Below are 20,693 nucleotides of genomic sequence, written 5' to 3'. Positions count from 1 at the left end.
TCGCCAGTGGATGTCATGTGGTCAGTCAGATTTCCTTAGGTGGAGCGGGGCCAGACTTGTGGAGGCCTTGCCCACATCCCCCAGGCAACCAGAGGGAGGCCACGGCTACCGAGAGGGGCCATCCTGGCGACCTTCAGTCTAGAAGGCACTTCCCTGCCTTGCTGAGAAAATTCTAAGCACAGTCCCAACGTTGCTCCTTTCCTGAAGTTAGCCACCCCACGCCACCCATGGCAGAAAAAGGGCTTCCCATCCACTGTTCCTGTAGGGTTTTACTCCACTTCAGTTCAGTTCGGTTCAGTCGCTCAGGCGTGTCTGACTCTTTGCGACCCCATGAATCGCAGCACGCCAGGCCTCCCTGTCCATCACCAACTCCCGGAGTTCACTCAGACTCACGTCCATCGAGTCAGTGATGCCATCCAGCCATCTCATCCTCTGTTGTCCCCTTCTCCTCCTGCCCCCAATCCCTCCCAGCATCAGAGTCTTTTCCAATGAGTCAACTCTTCGCATGAGGTGGCCAAAGGACTGGAGTTTCAGCTTTAGCATCATTCTTTCCAAAGAAATCCCAGGGCTGATCTCCTTCAGAATGGACTGGTTGGATCTCCTTGCAGTCCAGGGACTCTCAAGAGTCTTCTCCAACACCACAGTTCAAAAGCATCAATTCTTCGGTGCTCAGCCTTCTTCACAGTCCAACTTTCACATCCATACATGACCACAGGAAAAACCATAGCCTTAACTAGACGGACCTTTGTTTGCAAGGTAATGTCTCTGCTTTGGAATATGCTATCTAGGTTGGTCATAACTTTCCTTCCAAGGAATAAGCATCTTTTAATTTCATGGCTGCAGTCACCATCTGCAGTGATTTTGGAGCCCCCAGAAATAAAGTCTGACACTGTTTCCACTGTTTACTCCACCTGGCAAACGTGAAAACCAACACCTGGAGCTACAGGAGAGAAAGTGGGGTTTCACAGTGCTACAGACTTAGTGTCATCACATCTGTGTGTCTACCTCAAGTGGGTACCGATTCCTCCATGAAAAAAGGCAGGATAGTATTAATATGTAAGAGACTTTATTTTGGGGAGCTCCAAAATCACTGCAGATGGTGACTTCAGCCATGAAATTAATAGACGCTTGCTCTTGGAAGAAAAGCTATGACCAACCTAGATAGCATATTAAAAAGCAGAGACATTACTTAGCCACCAAAGGTGTGTCTAGTCGAAGCTATGGTTTTTCCAGTAATCATGTATGGATGTGAGAGTTGGACTGTAAAAAAAGCTGACTGCTGAAGAATTGATGTTTTTGGACTGTGGTGTTGGAGGAGATTCTTGAGAGTCTCTTGGATAGCAAGGAGATCCAACCAGTCCATCCTAAAGGAAATCAGTCTTGAATATTCATTGAAAGGATTGATGCTGAAGCTGAAATTCCAATACTTTGGCCACCTGATGTGAAGAACTGATTCATTTGAAAAGACCCTGATGCTGGAAAGATTGAAGGTGGGAGAAGGGGAGACAGAGGATGAGATGGTTAGATGGCATCACCAATGTGATGGACATGAGTTTGAGCAAGCTTTGGGAGTTGGTGATGGACAGTGAAGCCTGGTGTCCTGCAGTCCATGGGGTTGGACACGACTGAGTGACTGAACTGAACTGAACTGATTATTAACATAAAGCCTATTTCAATGAAAGTGCAGGCTGTAGGGATGTGAGGGGCAAAAAATACAGAGAGGCAGGGCCATTCAAATAGAAAGGCCATTCCAGGCTTGATAATTAACCAGGGCAGGCCTTCTGAAGATTCAGTGCAAGAAGGTAAATCAGTTACATACAATAAGGAAACAAACTCAATGGGAAATTCTCTGCAGATAACGAGGAGGCTGCTAGCACATGGAAGTGGCATTCCAATTCAGATTAGATGGATCCAGAAGAGGTCGAAATCTTGCAAGTCAAAGAAAAAGAAAAATCTTGATTGAATAAGAAAATGAATAATCTCTTTAGCCACGAGGGCAAGCTTTTAGTTGTTTGTTTTTGTTTTAGTCTTATTACTAGTGTTCTAGTTCTTCTTCAATGTCTAATAAGGAAAATAAGATTAATAGCTAACATTTCCTGAAAGCTTGGGCTCCCCAGGTGGTGCTAGTGGTAAAGAACCCACCTGCCACTGCAGGAAACATAAGAGACCCAGGTTCGGTCCCTGGGTCAGGAAGATCCCCTGGAGGAGGGCATGACAACCCACTCCAGTACTCTTGCCTGGAGAATCCCATGGACAGAGGAGCCTAGTGGGCTACAGTCCACGGGGTCACAAGACTCAGACATGACTGAAGCGACTTAGCAGACATGCAGGATATTGAAAGCTTACAATGTGCCAGACCCTGTGCTGTGGGCTTTATATATGTATTAACTCAATCCTCATATCACACATAAAACTAAGTTTGTTTATTATTGATGTTTTACAAATAGATGACTCAGACCTAGAGAGGTGAGTTACTACCTAAAAGTGACCAAGTGAGGCTGGTGACGGGGGCTGAGCTTGAAACCCAGGCAGCACCATCACACTCTGTCCTGACGACTGTCAGATGACCATCTGTCATGCCATTTGCTGTCCCTGGTACCCTAGATGGAGATGCTGGGAGCGAGAACCAGAGCCAAGGATACTTCAGAGCAAAGGAATCCCTGATGAGGCAAGTTCTCCAAAGGGAGAGAACTGGATGGAGCAGGCTGAGTCAGCAAGGGACCGCAGGACCTTCTAACCCAGATGGGTGTTTCGTCCAAGCAGGGCTCCATGCTGCTTTCGGGGCACTAAATATCTCTTCCCATGTTTACCAGCCGTCTGTTTTCTATTCACTACTGAATACAACCTGTCCAACTTTTTAATTATTTTTTTATAGAATGTATGAATACGGGCGTGTTTGTATGTGTGTGTATTTTCGTATTAATTCTACATGGTTCATATATGTTACAGGTATACACCCCAAGTTTGTGACTTGTCTTTTCACTCTTAACACAGTATATTTCAGTGAACAGGCATTCTTACTTTTAAAGTAATGAAATGTACGATTTTTTTTTTTCCTTTATGGGTGGTGCTATTTGTATTTGGTTGACAGAATCCTCCTCTTTCATAGGAAAGTCACTGTCCTCTTTCTTTAAACATTTAAGTTTTTTCCTTTAACTTTTAAATCCCTAAACTAAGGGGAATTAGCGTGTGTGTATGACTTGAGATGGAAATGGGGTTTCATTCTTTTTCTCTTATTGCTAATCTGCTGCCTCTTTAGTCTTTCCCCTTGGTCTGCATTGCCAGGACCACCTTGAATCATGTTCCCTGCATGCCTACAGGTTCTATTGGTCTGTTCTGGGTGTGCTTCTCTACTCTGTCAAATTGAGGATATGAGAAGGTTGGGATGTGAGACGGTTATCAGAGGTTAACCCAGGGTTAACTGTGTATCAGAGGTTCTCAGTCCTGGTGTCTCTGCTGATCCCTCCGTCGCTGTGGTCCTTCTCCCCTTTCTCCTCAACACAGTCCTCTCGTCTCTCCTCCCCACACTGTATTTCCCCTTTTCTTTCCCCTCTACAGTTCTTTCCACTCTTTATTCCATTAATTTATTCTTATCATTCCATTATTTTATTCTAGAAATAAAGAACTCACTTGCCTCCCAAAGAAACTTGGCTCTCAAATAACTGAGCTGGAAGATAAAATCTTGAGTGAGGTGTAAGTTGAGAAAGAAATCCTTCCAAGAGGGATAAACCCAAAAGGAGGAGGAAAACAGGGACACAGAAACGATTCTTAGAGCAGATAGCATTTGAGTTGAGACTCAACAGGGCAGCGAGCTGTCCCAGTGCCATCTCCAGGGGCAAGGCCTTCCAAGCAGGAGGAGCACGCTAAAATAGGCTCCAGGGACAGAAAAGCAGACGGCAGTGAGCACACAGGGAGTTAAGCGGGTCATCGACTGCGTAGGGTAGCCTGCAGGTGACAGGGCTGAGGCAGGGGGTCTCAGGCCAGCAAGGGAGACTGACCTTTCCTTGCGAGGCGTGGGAGGGCCCAGAAAGGCAATGCTGCCACCGGAGAGGTATTACAAGAAAGTGATTAGACAGCAGCGTGTTGGATAAACCAAAGAGGAGAGCACTGGAGTCCGGGAGACTCTGAGGTTGCATTAAAATAATCTGGTCAAGAGGTGGGAAGGGCGTCCACCAAGGCCTTGGCCTCAGGTATCAAAATAATGGATGCTTGCTAGGCCCCCTGGAAAACAGAATCAATCAGTCTGTGTGATCACAGGCCCCAAGAAGGGATCAAAGGCAACCCAGAAGCCTTGATCCCAGGACCCTGGGCAATTTTCAGTTCCATTTATGGGGACCCGATGGGAGTTTCCAGGAATGAATTAAAATGTGAGTTTGGTCCCTCAAAGGAGGCACTGATGCCGTCCTTTTTGGTCTAGTATCTAGCTATATAAACAAGACATAAATAGCACCATCCACAAAGGAAAAATGCATACATTTCTTTATGTGTGTGGCTGACTCACTTTGCTGTACATCTGAACCTATCACAACATTGTTAATCGACTGTGCTCTGATATAAATAAAAAACATTAAAAAATAAGTAAATAAGCAAATAAAAAAGTAAGAACTTCTGTTCACCAAAATATATGGTGCGGACTAAAACTATATTGTACAGGAAGCTAAGGAGAAATTCACTCTATGACTAAATGTGGTAAAAAATGGAGTCATTTTCCTATAATTAGAAACAGACCTAACAGAACAGAACCTTTTGGGGAAACTAGCATCCTAGATCCGAGGGTCGATGCCAGGGCAGGGTATTGAGGAAGGGGCAGTGGGCTGACCACATCTGTGGTCCCAGCTTAGTGGACGACTGAGATGGCCAGTGTGTGTAGCATCACCTACTACAGAAGTCAAGTCTCGTGAGGACTGGAAGGAATCGCTAAATTGGATGATGCAGAGTTTATCACTAAATTTGAAAAGACTAGGTATATCTGTTTGAGAATAAACATTAGATGTCAAAGATTTGAAAACTTGAGCGTGGACTGAGGCAATGCGAAAGATGATGTACACGACTCTTGAGAATTCGAAGTTAATGCAGAGGCAGCTATGATGGGACCAGCTGGGGGAATGGCAAAACAGATCATTGCTTTTAGAATGGGGGAAATGTATTTGTTGATCAGAATGATCAACAGAAGAATTTGAAGCAGGATTTCTCTGGTGGCTCAATGGTAAAAAATCCAGCTGCCAATGCAGGGGACATGGGTTCAATCCCTGTTCCGGGAAGATCCCACATGCCCTGGGGAGCTAAGCCCACGGGTCGTAACTACCAAGCCTGTGCTCTAGAGTCCACAAGCCGCAGCTACAGAGTCTGAGGGCCGCAACTGCCGAAGCCTGCGCGCCCGAGAGCCCGCGCTCCACTGCAAGGGAAGTGAGAAGCCCGAGCATCACGACCAGAGTCGCCCTCGCTCACCACAAGCGGAGAAAGTCCATGTGCAGCGACAGAGACCCAGCACGGCCAAAAAGAAACAGGTAAAATAAAAAAAGAATTTGAAGCAGAGGCTGGTAATTGAGGAGGGAGTGTGAGGCTGTGGAACAGAGAACACAGACGGGCGCAGACGGGCCTCCTGCAACAAAAGAGGAACAAACGGCAGATGCAAAGCACGAAGGAGGCCCGGAGGAAGACACCCGGGCACCCTGGGCTCGGGAGAAGCTGGCCTAGGGGACACACGGGCTCGTCTCGCTCTTCCTGAAGAAGAAGGAAGCGTTTTCTGCGGAGGCTGGTGAGGCGTGGAGTGGGAGAGTCACAGAGGATTGCAGACCAGGGTCTGCAGACGGTGATGGGATTTAATCACCCATCTGTGGCAGAATCCACAGGATCCCATCTATTTCTCTTTTCTTATTGTCATTGTTATTGTCTTGTTATTACCTTGTCTTTTGCATAGTTTCAGACTTACTCTCCTAATAATATCAGCCCCAAAGAGCTGAGGGAAAGATTTTCGTTTTCAGCTTCACTGCTTATAAAATACATTAATAGGCAAAAATAGAAATCAAAGCCGTCTTTTTTTTTTAATGTGAAATTACAGAGTACATGTTTAAAAAACAAGTTTCCCTTCAACTCCAGACGCAGACCTAAATCTTGAGGGGTATAAAAAAAAAAAAAGCTTCCACGTGGGAAGCTGGATTTTAGGCTAATGAATGCAACTCTATTTTTGATACTATGCTGTGTGTTTATATAAAATAGAGGAGCATTTTAGGCCAATTAGTGGCTTGCAAACCCTATACTTTTTCCAGCAAGGGCTAAGCTTGACGAACTTGAGAAGTTAATACAGAAAAGTTGTTGGCAGCGAAATTGTGCGGTCGGGTTGATTCAAGGCAACAAAGCTAGAGCATAAATTAGTTTTTATTTGTTAAAAGAAAAACAAACTCTGTTTGTTTTTGCAATACAGTTTGTTAGTTCTTTTAATTTGGGGGAAAATTTGGGGAATTCCAGTTCGCAGAGCAGTAAGAGGCTCGGGCCAGGGCGAGGCAGGCCCCAGCTCCGGGCCTGTGTAAACAGCACCCGCGTCTCCCTGGGTATACCTCGGTCAGGGCAGCGGGTTGGCCTGCCACGCCCGGACCTCGGCTGAACCGGAGCGCCGGCCGGGCGGTGACTGGGAGTGGAGTCACGGGGCACCATTCAGAACCGCAGAGGGAGCCGTGGGCACTGCCCCCATCCCCAACTGTCTTCTGCAGAGACTCTGGAACCCCAGACTTACAGCGAGATCTTGCTTTGATGGAATGCTGGAGATCCTGGAGGCCTCTCTCCTTCTTTTGGAGATAAGAAAAGTCAAGAGCAGATGGGCAGATGCGGCAACATGAGACCGTCCCAGTGCCCAGGTCCGAGGCACTTTGATGTCAACTGGGCCATCAGCAGACTCACTTGTTTGGTGGGACACGTGAGGAGGTGAGGGCATTCTGAGCCCGTCCTAGGAAAGATAGCACGTGTGAAAATCAAATGACCTGCCGTCCAGCTAATGGTGAAGCCTCAGATGTTCTGAATCGTGGTCATCATTATGCCTGCACTCAGGCCTCAGCTGTGACTCCCCGCGGAAACCAAGCTAACTCTGTCTCTAGCCCCTAAACTGAACCCTGTCTCTACCCTAACCCTAACCCTGTCTCTAAACCTAACCCAACGATAACCCTCACTCTAACCTTAACCCAAACCCCAAACACATCCCCAACCCTACCTTGAGCCCCTGTCATGGGGAAATTTGAGGTGGGGGTTGTGCCATCTTCCTGACTTTTATGAGTTGGTAAGAATCGCAGGATTTGTGGCGTAAGAGTTTCTTTAGAAGAAGTCTGCAGCCAGGCTTAGCCCAGCGTGGGTTTTTCTTCCCCTTTAGGGTTCACCAAACACTCTCCCATTTACATGGCCCTTGAGACTCGTGACAAAACTCTAAAGTGCTGTGGTGGAAATTGCTAGTGGTTCCCAATGTCTATTTTGGTTTTTCTACAACAATAGAATTCCTGTATTAGTCAGGGTTACTGTACTACTCCAGAGAAACGGAACCAATTGGGTACATAGAGAGATATAAGATGAGATTTATTGGAGGGACTGCTTCACAGGGTTACGGAGCCCAGGACGCCCCACAGTCTGCCGTCTGCAGGCTGGTGACCCAGGAAGGCTGCTAGTGTAACTTGGTCTGAGTCAAGGAGTCCTGATATCTGAGGGCAGGAAAAGATGGACCTCCCAGCTCAAGAAGAGGAAAGAAGTCACCCTTCCTTCACTTCTATGTGGGCCTCCATGCGCTGGGTGACGCCACCCACGTTGGTGAGAGAACAGCCTACAGGTGAGGGAAGCTTCAGTCTACCGAACCAAAGGCCCACCTCTTGTAGAAACACCCTCATAGACACCCCTAGACATTATGTGTTGCCAGCTGTCTGGGTGCCCCTTAGCCTGGTCAAGTTGACACATAAAATGAACCATCACAAGCCCTGATTTTTATGTGGACACAACAGACAGACCACACATCCCAGGCTTCCTTGAAGCTAGACGTGGCTGTACAGCTAAGTTCTGCCCGATGGGATGAGAGAGGAGGCAACGAGATGTTGGCAGGCGATGGGTGCTGCTTCTGCGTTGTGCCATTAAAAGGAGTGCTGTCAGGTCATTCACAGAGAGGTGGACACACCTAGAGGCTGTCACACAGACTGAAGTCAGAAAGAGAAAAAAAATTGTGTGTATTAATGCATATACGTGTAATCTGAAAAAAAAAACTGGTATAGATCTTATTTACAAAGAAGAAATAGAGACACAGAGGTAGAGAGCAAACATGAATAGCAAGGGGAAAGTGGGGGATGAATTGGGAAATTGGGATTGATACATATATACTATTGATATATTCGTCCGAAGGACTGATGCTGAAACTGAAACTCCTGTATTTTGGTCATCTGATGAGAACAGCTGACTCATTGGAAAAGTCCCTGATGAGGGGGAAAATTGAAGGCAGAAGAAGAAGAGGGCATCAGAGGATGAGATGACTGTATGCCACTACCAGTGCAATGGATAAGAACCTTTCCAGGGAGGCCTGGAGTGCTGCAGGCCGTGGGGTCGCAAAGAGTCGGACAGGGCTGGGCAACCGAACAACAACAGAGCACTATGCGTAAAATAGATGACTGGTGAGAGCCTGCTGCGTAGCCCAGGGGAGCTCTACTCGGTGCTCTGCGGCGACCTGAATGGAAAGGAAATCCGGGAAGGAGGGGATTGTGTGTGTACAGCTGACTCACTTTACTGTGCAGTAGAGACTAGCCCATTATAAAGCTGCTATACTCCAATATAAATTTTTAAAAATAAACAAAGAGACACACAAAGGCAAAGAAAAAAAAAAAGGCAAAAGCAATCTCTTTCTCTCTTCCCACTTTGCACGAGAGCACAGACTAGCACTGAGGGGGACAAACCTTGTTCAGGTGAGTTAAAAAAATGCAAAAAATTGTGACTTTTATAGATGCTAGTGGTTGTGTGACGCTGGGTACACAGTGTAAACATTGTAAGTGTATCTCCTCAATTTAAATGTGAAATACAAATAGCTACCTTGGAGAATATAATGTGTATTAGAGGGCTTGTGTTTAAAGCGGCGATCACAGTGTTCCTAGGTCAACAGCAAGCTGAGCCTGGTTTTGTGAGCTTCGCAGGGGGACAGGGCTGGACAGCAAGGTGGGGAAACCAGCAGAGAGTGGGACGAAGAGCTCGGTCAGCACCGCAGGCCTTCCTCTCCTGTGTGAGACCACTGCGGGGGTTTCCTCAGTGAGTAGACCGGACTCTGTGGTTAGCACTGGGACGCTTTGTCCTGAATTCACAGTAACAGGAAGAGTGACTCAGTCTTCAGCCTCAAAGGATGGAGAGGCTGAGTCTGGTTTGGAACTTCCTCCCTCAAGTCAGGATCAGTCTGGGAACCAGGAGAACAGAGCTGAGTGTTAGGATGATTCATAGACATCGGGGGGTAGGACAGTGAAGGCAGGGGGCATGCGGAGCGGCAAAGGGGATGAGCCAGTTCAGGCAACAGCAATTTTTCCTAGCTGGGTGGTTTGAGCTAGGTTTTAGGAGTCAGTGGACCTAAGCGTGAGTTGCAGCTCTGCTAGTTAGCAACTGTTACTGGTACCAGTTTCCACATTTGTGAAGAGGATAATAGCTACCTTTGAAAATGGTTAGCAGTCATCTTCCACTGCGCTCTGATGATGTATCAGTCACTCAGCAATTGTCTTGCACATCATCTTGAGTAATCTTCCCAACGACCTTTGGGAGATAAGAACTCTCATGATTTCCGGGTTACAGATGAGAAAACGGGCCTGAGAGAGGTCAGAACACGGACCCACCATCAAACTCCCATGCGAGTTTGCTTTTCATTTAGGATTAAATGAGAAAACCTAGCATGCTTAGCAGACTTCCCAATGGCGCTAGTGGTAAAGAACCCACCTGTCAATGCAGGAGATGTAAGAGGCGTGGATTTTTCGATCCCTGGATCAGGAAAATCCCTGGAGAAGGAAGTGGCCACCCACTCCAGTATTCTTGCCTGGAGAACCACATGGACAGAGGAGCCTGGTGGGCTACGGTCCACGGGGTCACAAAGAGTCGGACACAATGAAGTGAGTGAGCACAATACACTTAGCACAGCGCTTGTGTTATTGCCTTAAATAAATGGTCATTTAAAAATATTATTCCAATTTTAGAGATGAAAAAAATGGAAGCTAAGAGCCATGTTGATAGAACAAAGCTCAGACATTCTGCTCTAAAGGCTTTACCAGCCCAGCATCCTGCCTTGGCACAAAAAAAGGCTGTCTGAAAGCAGCCTCCTCGCCCAGGATGGAGTGGAGGGCACACCCTGCCCTCAGAGGATAGGCTGACGCCCGGGCTCTTGAGGACGTGGCCCCAGGCCTCACAGAGGGGATGTTTTCCTCGCTAGACGCATCTTAGGGCAGCAGCCAAGCGCAGCCTCCGTCCACCGTCCTGCCTGCCCCTCCTTCCCAGGGAGCGGAGCTGCTGGGGTCACGTGGCCTCCAGCTCACTTCTGTTTATGGAGTTTCTCAGCCAAGAGGAAAACCATTAGGTGTCAAATTGCAAGTAGACAGCCTCCAAGAAGCTGCCTCGTCCAGCGTGATTTGCTGCCAAAGAACCTTAAATAAACTTTGTGCAGGGCAGATGTCTAAGCCTCTGCTGCATGCAGTATATTTCATTTGTCAGATTAATATGTAGAGCTTGATTTGGTCTAATTAATTAGTTTGCGTTCTGAAAGCAGAAGAAAACAATGGGCTTCTTTTCACCTCTTCTGGTTCTCTTTGTAGGGTTTCTTTTGGGGAAAAAGCAAGTTAATGCATTACTTAAGATAAAAGAAAAATCTATCTGAGGACTTAAGCAATGCTTCATTTAATTATATTTTTAGCCAAAGTGAGAGGTAAAGTCAACAATTGCCCTAGGAATCAACAGCTGTGCACAGCAGTAATACAGATAGAGAAGACTTGAACACATAAGAGGAAAAAGTCAATAGAGTAATTAATAAAAAATCTATAATGAAACATGTAAGACACTTTGTCTCCATTTTTTTTTTCTATACAATACTTTTGGAAGGAAACTGAATCTTTTGGCCCTCTCTTAAAATATATACGTATAGTAAGGTAGAATCCTCTTATATTTTACATGACAATGAATTTCATGCCTCTTGCCTGATTCCCCACCACAAGGTACATTAATATAAATGGGCTCAGTCATATTGGACTCTCTGTGACCCACCAGGCTCTCTGTCCATGGAATTTTCCAAGAAAGAACACCAGAGTAGGTTGCCATATCTGCCTCTAGGGGATCTTCCCAACCCAGGGATTGAACCCACATCTCATGTGCCTCCTGCATTGGTAGGAGTGTTCTTTATCACTTGCGCCAGCTGGGAAGCCTGCTATTAATATAAATGACTCTCAGTAAGCAGGGAGATGCTCCTCAGCCCTGCAAAACTCCCTGCAGAGACAAAAGGGTATGCAGGAGTCAAGCTACTCCTGGTTCCTAACACTTGAGGTGGGGAGAGGATTGGCTGGAAATAGAAGGAAGCTGGGTTTGACACTTTACATTCAGACAGAGTGCAGTTTCTCAGGAGGGAATTCACACTGGAGACCAAGCAGACATCCTCTGTAGGCGCTTAATGAAATACTCGGGGAATAAAATTTTGGAAGGACCTAAGTCAAGTTCAAGGCAGATGTTGAGACTTCCTGGAAAACGAGAGTAGTACAGGACTGCTCTGTAAGACAGTGTCACACAGGCCAAAATGAGACGCCCTGAGAAGCCCAGGCAAGAGTAAAAGCTTAAAGCAAGAACCGAGGACGAAAGACAGTTGGAGGTCTAAACCATGAAATGTTAATGTGTGTGATCAGCACAAAGGCAGTGCACAGTTATCTGAGTGGAAAGCAGGGAAGATTCGGATGGGCAAATGCAACCCCACATCAGGGCTACTAACGCAGAGACAGTGAAGGCTCCAAAACTCAAGCTGGGAAACCAGTCGGCCCCAAGAAAAGAACATCAAGGAAAACTCACAGTACTTCACGTTTGATGGAAAGAACTGCCTTCTCCTAGAAGAGCAGCAGTTAAAAAAGAGAAAACGAACTTGTTAAAAGGACATCCATCCCGGGTGACACTCGCAGTAAAGAACCTGCCTGCCAGGGCAGATGTAAGAGACACAAGTTCGATCCCTGGGTCAGAAAGATCCCCCGGAGGAGGGCACGGCAACCCATTCCAGCATTCTTGCCTGGAGAATCCCACGGACAGAGGAGCCTGGCGGGCTACAGTCCATGGGGTCCTAAAGAGTCGAACATGGCTGAAGCAACCTGGCACTCAGAAAAAGCAAGGTCATCAGGGAGGATACTAGCCAAAGAAGGAAAGAGACCGTTCGGGACAACGGGCTCCCTCTCGGGGGCATGGCCCTCCTGGAGGCAACCTCCGCCCACCAGGTTTGAGGGTCGTTTACTCAGAACATGGAGGAGGAGGCCAGATGCTCAAAAACCCAGGGTCTGCCTCCTTGGTATCCATACATCTGAGGCCACAGATGTGCAGCCATGAGTCTGAAGTGAGCACAGATCACTAGGACAGAAGGCTGGATGCTGTGAAGATGCTCTGCAGACTACAGACCCTCGACGCACATGATAAGTGACCCGCGCCTGAGGACTTGTCCCTGGCCAGGCCGTGCTTCCCGGGTGCTCATCTCGTGAGTCCAGAGTGAATGAAGGCGTGAGAGGGTAACTGGGACTAGTAAAGTGAAGACGTTGTCGCCCGCACAGGAGCTTGCCCCGCCCGTGGGCAGCCAGCTTCGAGGCTGTGTGGCTTCAGGACCCTGTGAGGACGGTGGGAGTCGAGGTCAAGGCATGCCTAGGGGTCCGGCTCGGCTGGTTGGGGAGCTTTGCCTTTAGGGGATGCTTTGCGATCTTCTGAGATGGTCACCCTTCGAGGCTGGTGACCACAGTGAAAACAGTGGGTGAGAACATGTGTCAGAATTCAGTAAAAGCCCTGAAGATGATCGTGCGCAGAAACTGAGCCCAGCGGAGAGCAGGGCGACGCTTCAAGCGCGAAGAGCAGCAGGGGGAAAGAAGCCGTTGTCTCCCTGAGCAGAACAAAGACCCCTTCCCCCTCTTGTCCTCCTCCTCCAGGTCTTCCTCCTCCTCTTCCTCTTCAGCGGTGGAATTACAGTATATAAATGTGAAGAAACAGAAGAAGATGAAGTGAAGAGCGCCCTGGCAGATGGGTCGCAACAGTTCTCTGGGACGGAAACAGGACTGGTGAACTGAGCCCGGGGGCGGCGTCAGGCTCAGGCTGCCAGCGTGTTTACTCAGGCCAGAGCCACACTCTAAAAATAATTGAATGTGAGTGCTTTTAGGGGTATGCATTTTCCATGTTTTTGAAGCTGCCACCCTTAATATTTTATCAAGCTTTTCCATTCCTTCTTGTTATTTTCCTAACCTCTGAAGGTATGTGAGTTTGCAGACTCCAGCTCTTGAGCAGTTCTGGGAAGATCTCGAGGCCAGCGTTTTTAGAGGCATAACCTCCAAAGATGATCAGACCTGCAGAGATAAGCTCGGGCCCAAGGGAAGGAATGTACGAAATCAAGACCACAACTGAGATGGAGACAAAAACCATTCCCGGGAAGGAAATACTGTTCTAAGAGCTTCCGTAGAGTTTCAGACTTTTTACGATTAAAATAAACAGGTTTATGCACCCATGTTTTTCTGAAAACAACATATATGTGTAAACTGGGAGAATGGTACAGACGAACCAATTTTCTGGGTAGAAACAGAGATGCAGGTGGACTTAACGGACACAGGTGGGGAAGGAGAGGCTGGGACAGATTGGGAGAGTGGCATTGACATATGTACACTGCCCTGCGCAAAACGGGCCTCCCCGGCGGCTCAGGCAGTAAGGAAGCTGCCTGCAGTGGGGGAGACCCAGGTTCGATCCCTGGGTCAGGAAGATCCCTGAAGGGAATGGCAACCCACTCCAGTATTCTTGCCTGGAGACTCTCAGGGACGGAGAGAGTGGTGCTGGTGGGCTGCTGTCTATGGGGTCGCACAGAGTCGGACACGACTGAAGTGACTTAGCAGCAAAGGTCTAAGGAAGGAGTCACTGAAGTCCGCAGAAAAGACCTTCCTCTGTCTTCCAAGCAGCCCAAAAGCATTGCACAGAAGGGCTTCTGTGCAAGTGTTTCTGTAACTGAGATTCAGAGACAGGGTCTTTACAACACTGTTTCAATTTGGAGCAAAGAAAACTGTGACCAACCCGGGCCTCCTTTTATGTTTTCTGCCCAGGAGGAGCTGGTGTCGATGTGGTTTAGATAGAGGAAGATGCTGCAAAGATTAGAGGCTTGGGATCTGCCTCCGGAAGCTCTGACCCCAAAGCGAACTCCCTTCCCAGGGGTTCCTGCTGTCTGAAGTCAGAGACCAGTGGGTTTCTGAAAGGGGTGAGTGGAGATGTCAGGCTGGACCACTTTGGGAAGACTGTTTGGAGCACGGTCTAGAAAAATACCCTTCTCCACAGAAAGAATATGATGACTGACCCATCAGGACCACTCCCAAGAGTGAGTGAGCCTACCGACGCAATGCCAGCATGCATGTGGGAGCCTGGAGAGCGGGCCTGTCTGAATACGCCACTGCGCTTACTGACGTAACACAGAAGTGTGTCAATCGCTCAGTCGTGTCTGACTCTTTGCAGTCCCATGGCCTGTAACCCACCAAGCTCCTCTGTCCATGGGATTCTCCAGGCAAGACTACTGGAGTAGGTTACCGTCCCTTCTCCAGGGGATCTTCCGGACCCCAGAAACCTCATTGCAGGCAGATTCTTTACCATCCAAGCCACCAGGGAAGCCCATATAGAGTTATAGCATTTAGAAGCTGTCCACCCTTCTCCGCCCTAGTCGCAAGCAGAGTAAGACCATTACAAAGGTTTTAGCACAACCTGCTGGTCATTCTGGGAGAAGGCAATGGCAACCCACTCCAGTACTCTTGCCTGGAAAATCCCATGAACGGAGGAGCCTGGTGGGCTGCAGTCCATGGGGTCGCTAAGGGTCGGGCACGACTGAGCGACTTCCCTTTCACTTTTCACTTTCATGTGTTGGACAAGGAAATGGCAACCCACTCCAGTGTTCTTGCCTGGAGAATCCCAGGGACGGCGGAGCCTGGTGGGCTTCCGTCTATGGGGTTGCACAGAGTCGGACACGACTGAAGCGACTTAGCAGCAGCAGCAGCTGGTCTTTCTACTTGGCACAAGAAAGTGAGGAAAAGCATTCAAGCACATCCACGCAAAAACACCCCAGTGTCAAAAAATATCCAGAAGACAAATCATTCCCATGAGATTTAACGTTCAGCATTAGCTAATAAGAAAATATGAGCACAAATCAGTAAAAACAAAGCATATATTTTATTAAATTTGTTTTTATTTACCGCTCACTCAGAAAAGAAATATATGTTTTGGTTGAAAAAGTATCCTGAATTGAAAATGGAGTCTCCACAGATTTTTTATTTCTTTTACTCAGAGAAGTAATTATTTCTGTAAAATTAATTTTTAGAATTATTTTTAAAGAAGTAATTTTGTCTTCATCAAAGAAATAAGTTGGAGCTTAAAAATAAGTTAATGATTTAAACAAAAAGTCTGGGGAAGTCCAAATTTAAACACTGAATATTTTGATATTTTGTTTTACTAATAAATTAACATTCCTCTTAGAGTGATAAAAAAAAAAAAAACATAAAGAGTAGTTGCATGCCTTATTTGTCTGGTTTTCTCACCCTAGCATAGAAATCCCACAGAATTCATACATATTGCATTTGTTTTAAGGGCTTTTATTTATTTATTTATTTTTGAGCATTACATGATGTCTGTTTTTTCATGTTTATCTGGTTAACAAAAGCTTTTTTGTTGTTGTTGTTTTAAGCTTTTTTTTTTTTCTTTTTAATGTGGACCATTTTTAAAGTCTTCGTTGAATTTGTTACAATTTTGCTTCTGTTTGATGTTTTTGGGTTTTTTGGCTTGTGAGGCATGTGAGGGCTTTGCTCCCTGACCAGAGATCGAACGTACACTCCCTGAATTTTAGGGAGAAATCTCAACCACTGGATGACCAGGGAAGTCCCAATCTGGCAACAGTTTTGCTTATTGGTATTTGGTTTTTAGATTTTAATTTTATTTCATATTGGAGCATAGTTGATTGACAATGTTTCAGGTATACATCAAAGTGGTTCAGTTATACACATATATGATCTATTTTTAAAAATTATTTTTCCATTTAGGTTATTACGAAGTATTGAGCAGAGTTGCCTGTGATATGCTGTATGTCCTTGCTGGTTTTCTATTTTAAATAAGCTTTATCAAAACATTTTCTAGGTCATACAAAGCAAGGGCTAGAAGGGCAGATTGGACTGAGACCCAGGCTGCCAGCTCAGAGAAGCTGCACTTCCCAGGCGGGTATATAGGGATGTATTTCCTCTGACACTTTAGGTTACAGTTGATTGAGGTCGGAACTGTTTAAGTCTAAGAATTTTAAATCTTAATTTTTTAAATATTTTTTGAAGACAATTTTTATCAAGTGAATGTATAAAAAATGAAGAATTTCCACATTTCATTTATTATGAACCCACAGCTGTATGTCTTTGATAATCTTCATATTTTCTTTAATGATGGTATGATTTTTAAAGATATAAACACCAGTTTTACTTATAAATTAACAAATTAATGATACTCTTTGAGTCGGTCATCCATTAAGAATTACTGTTGAAATATGACTAGTTTGATCATTGAACTATGACTATTTTACTGAAATTGGAACAGAATATTTGCTTAGCTCTCTGTAATAAGCCCGCAGTGCTGAGGAGCTACACACAATGGAAAAAAAGGTAAAAGCTTCTCTTTTGTAATAATATCCCCCCAAAATGCTCTTCATTGGTAAATTTTACTTATTTGGAAGGTTATTTGCATTTGTATAAAAATGAACTATTTCACGTGCATTAATGTTTCTTTTATTAAAAACACAGATTCTCGTGGAAAAAGAAGTCACCCATGTTTTAAATGCCTGTTCAGTAATAAAATCACTTCACAGAGACCCTGTAAAATCATGATGCATTGAATGATCTGGCTTCTGTATCGTACTGCAATGGTAATAGCTGTTTAGTCAGATTAAGTGGAACTGCTAAGCATGCACCCAAATGAAATTTAACCACGTGTTCATTTTTGCACAAGTCTGATGGGAAAAACGCCCCTCCCATTCATTCTTCTGGGTCACTGGTTTTCATTAGCTGCTTCAAAGCCAACCCCATTTTTTATCTTAAAACATGGCAGGTAGAGTGTGAAGTTAATTTTAGGTGAAGTAAGAAAACCAGGGAGACAGGTCTTAGACCCAAACGTTTCTCTCCAAGATTACAGTGTCTACCCAAGAGCCTCCAAGGGCGATGCTGAGTATCCTTGAGACTCCTGTTGTTCCCTCCTACCCGAGTGCCTCTCTGAATTTGCCCCAGGGAAACCTCCCCTTCCTGTTTGATGGCAGGAAGACCTCCCCAGGCTGCAGGCTCAGTGTAGCATGAGCAGTTAGCTCCACTCTGCAGGGGATGTGGCCGACCACAAAGGCACCCACAAATGTGCTTCCTTCCAGTTAATAGCACTTTCATTAGGATGTCCCCAGAGCCTACCATGGGCTTCCCTGGTAGCTCAGCTGGTAAAAAAAAATCTGCCGGCAATGCAGGACACCCTGGTCCAATTCCTGGGTCTGGAAGATCCCCTGGAGAAGAGCATGGCAACCCACTCCAGTATTCTTGCCTAGAGAATCCCATGGACAGAGGAGCCTGGTGGGCTACAGTCCATGGGGTCACAAAGAGTCAGACACCACTGCACAAGTAAGCACAGCACAGCACGGAGCCTACCATGTATCAGGCGCTCTAAAGACAAGTGAGAAACTCACCGGGGCATGAGCCCTGTCAAGGTGAGTCCTGATGACGTCAAGACGACCCAGAGGGAGGGCATGGGGAGGGAGGAGGGAGGAGGATTCAGGATGGGGAACACAGGTATACCTGTGGCAGATTCATTTCGATATTTGGCAAAACTAATACAATATTGTAAAGTTTAAAAATAAAGTAAAATTAAAAAAAAAAAAAGACGCAGAAGTGAAAGGATGCCACAAAGAGGGTGGTGGCTGTTGCCCATGGGGGGCAAGTGCCCGATGCTGGGGAGAACAGCACCTGGGGGGCAAGTGCCCGATGCTGGGGAGAAGAGCACATGGCGGGCAAGTGCCCGATGCTGGGGAGAACAGCACATGGGGGGCAAGTGCCCGATGCTGGGGAGAACAGCACGACTTTTGTTTTTCAGGATGAGAAGACAGGGTGATAAAGTTAAGGATCAGCTGTTCTATCATCATCACCAAATCAGTATTTTACTTGAGGCGGCTTCCCAGGTGGCACTAGTGGGAAAGAGCCCGCCTGCCAATGCAGGAAGCATAAGAGATGTGGGTTTGATCCCTGGGTTGGGAAGAACCCCTGGAGGAGGAAATGGCAACTCACTCCAGTATTCTTTCCTGGAGAATCCCATGGACAGAGGAGCCTGGCAGCCTACAGTCCATGGGCTGCAAAGAGTTGGGCACAACTGAAGCAACTTAGCACATGCAGCACAGTATAAATTTATATGGGCAGATCTTGGAGATATCATAGTTTCAGGTCCAGACCGCTGCCATAAAGTGAATGTCTTAATGAAGGGAGTCATGTTCATTTTCTTCTGGTTTCCCAGTGCACATGAAATCTTGTTTATACTGTACTGTAGCTTACTAAGTGTGCAAATCATTATGTCTTTTAAAAGTGTAAATTTCTTAAGTAAAAATACTTTATTAATTTAAAAAGAAAGCCATCACCTGACAAGCCAGGTTTGCCGCTAACCTTCAGTGTGTAAACGAGGAAGCATTTGTAAAGTGTGGTAAAGCAAAGGGTAATAAAAGTATGTCTGTGCAGAAGAAACCTGAGAGAGGACTGACCGCATTAAAACACGTGTAGTGGCTCTCCATGGAGGAGGAAATGGCAGCCCATTCCAGTGCTCTTGCCTGGAGAATCCCATGGATGGAGGAGCCTGGTGGGCTGCATTCCACGGGGTTGCTAAGAGTCGGACATGACTGAGCAACTTCACTTTCACGCATTGGAGAAGGAAATGGCAACCCACTCCAGTGCTCTTGCCTGGAGAATCCCAGGGACAGGGAAGCCTGGTGGGCTGCCGTCTATGGGGTCGCATGGAGTCAGACACGACTGAAGCAACTTAGCAGCAGCAGTGACCCTCCAATGTTCCTGCTACTAGAAGTTGCTACAGAAAGGATACACAAATAAATTCTGACATAATTCTTGATTTTGAGCAGCTGAGTTTCCTGAGACACTTGGATAATAGTCATCATGGAATATGACATCGACGAAAACCACAGTAGAGTTCTAAAAACTGTGCAAGGAGAGTAAGGCGAAGGGGTGATGAAGTCTAACTGAAGTAGTAAGAAGATACTTAGAGATTGATGATATTTGGGATGTGTCTTAAAGGCATAGAGGTTCACCAGTCTGTGATAAGAACTTACTAGGTCACCAAGAAAGGACAAAAGTCTATAGTCAAGCAAAAGAAATGTAGACTAAATATAGACAATATAAGGGATAGGAAAAAATGGTAATTAATATGCTCAGAGAATGTTTCCCATCATAAAGTATCAACATGAGGTGATTAAAAATGGAGATCCTGAGAATAAATTAATTAATCAATTAGTAAAAATTCTTATTACTAAAATTATATTTTAGAAGGAATAATCAATGTAAGGTAGAAAATGAAGTTGAAGACTCAGAGAGGAGACCAAAAAATAATGTTTTATTTTAAGCAAAATAAATAAAAGAAAATTTGAGAATTAAGAAGTTCAATATAAAAACAAATGTAATCTTTACCTCCCCTCACACACATATAAAGAAGAAAATGAGACGGGGGAGGAAAAGAGAGAGAGAGATCTAGAGACTGAGAATTAAAAGAGGAAAGAAATCATCACAGACATGATTTAGGGAAATTTCCCCAAACTGGAAAATATTCGTTTCCACATGAAGAGGCCTCACAAGTGACTAAAAGAGTAACATTAAAAAGAAAACAAACAAAACAAAACCTTATGGTGAATAATAGATCCTAAAATATCTCAGGAAGGAAAACAAGAAACCTCCAAAAACAGGTATCAGAAATCAAGTACCATTAGACTGCCCAGAAGTAACAGCCAATGCTGGAAATGAAAGAGAAATGCCTTTAAAAATCAGAAGGAATCTAACAGATGTAGAAATTTGAGAAAATGTCCCCAAAAGAAATCAAATGTAGCTTCTGCACAACAAAGGAAACTATAACCAAGGTGAAAAGACAGCCTTCAGAATGGGAGAAAATAATAGCAAATGAAGCAACTGACAAACAACTAATCTCAAAAATACACAAGCAACTCCTGCAGCTCAATTCCAGAAAAATAAACGACCCAATCCAAAAAATGCATCAAAGGACTAAATAGACATTTCTCCAAAGAAGACATACAGATGGCTAACAAACACATGAAAAGATGCTCAACATCACTCATTATCAGAGAAATGCAAATCAAAACCACTATGAGGTACCATTTCACGCCAGTCAGAATGGCTCTGATCCAAAAGTCTACAAGCAATAAAGGCTGGAGAGGGTGTGGAGAAAAGGGAACCCTCTTA

General features: G+C 45.5%; 1 long non-coding RNA gene across 1 annotated transcript; it reads right to left on the bottom strand.

The window, feature by feature from the left end:
* Positions 1-6,360: 6,360 nt before the first annotated feature.
* LOC133228205 (uncharacterized) lies at positions 6,361-9,401 on the bottom strand. The gene is made up of 2 exons (XR_009730124.1): positions 7,205-9,401; positions 6,361-6,943 (listed from the first exon to the last, which is right to left on the bottom strand). It is a non-coding gene; the product is annotated as an uncharacterized LOC133228205 (long non-coding RNA).
* Between the last annotated feature and the right edge of the window lie 11,292 nt (positions 9,402-20,693).

This window comes from Bos javanicus, chromosome 16 (genome assembly GCF_032452875.1).
Source record: "Bos javanicus breed banteng chromosome 16, ARS-OSU_banteng_1.0, whole genome shotgun sequence".
Classification (NCBI taxonomy): domain Eukaryota; kingdom Metazoa; phylum Chordata; class Mammalia; order Artiodactyla; family Bovidae; genus Bos; species Bos javanicus.
This window is presented reverse-complemented; position numbering and strand designations above follow the sequence as displayed.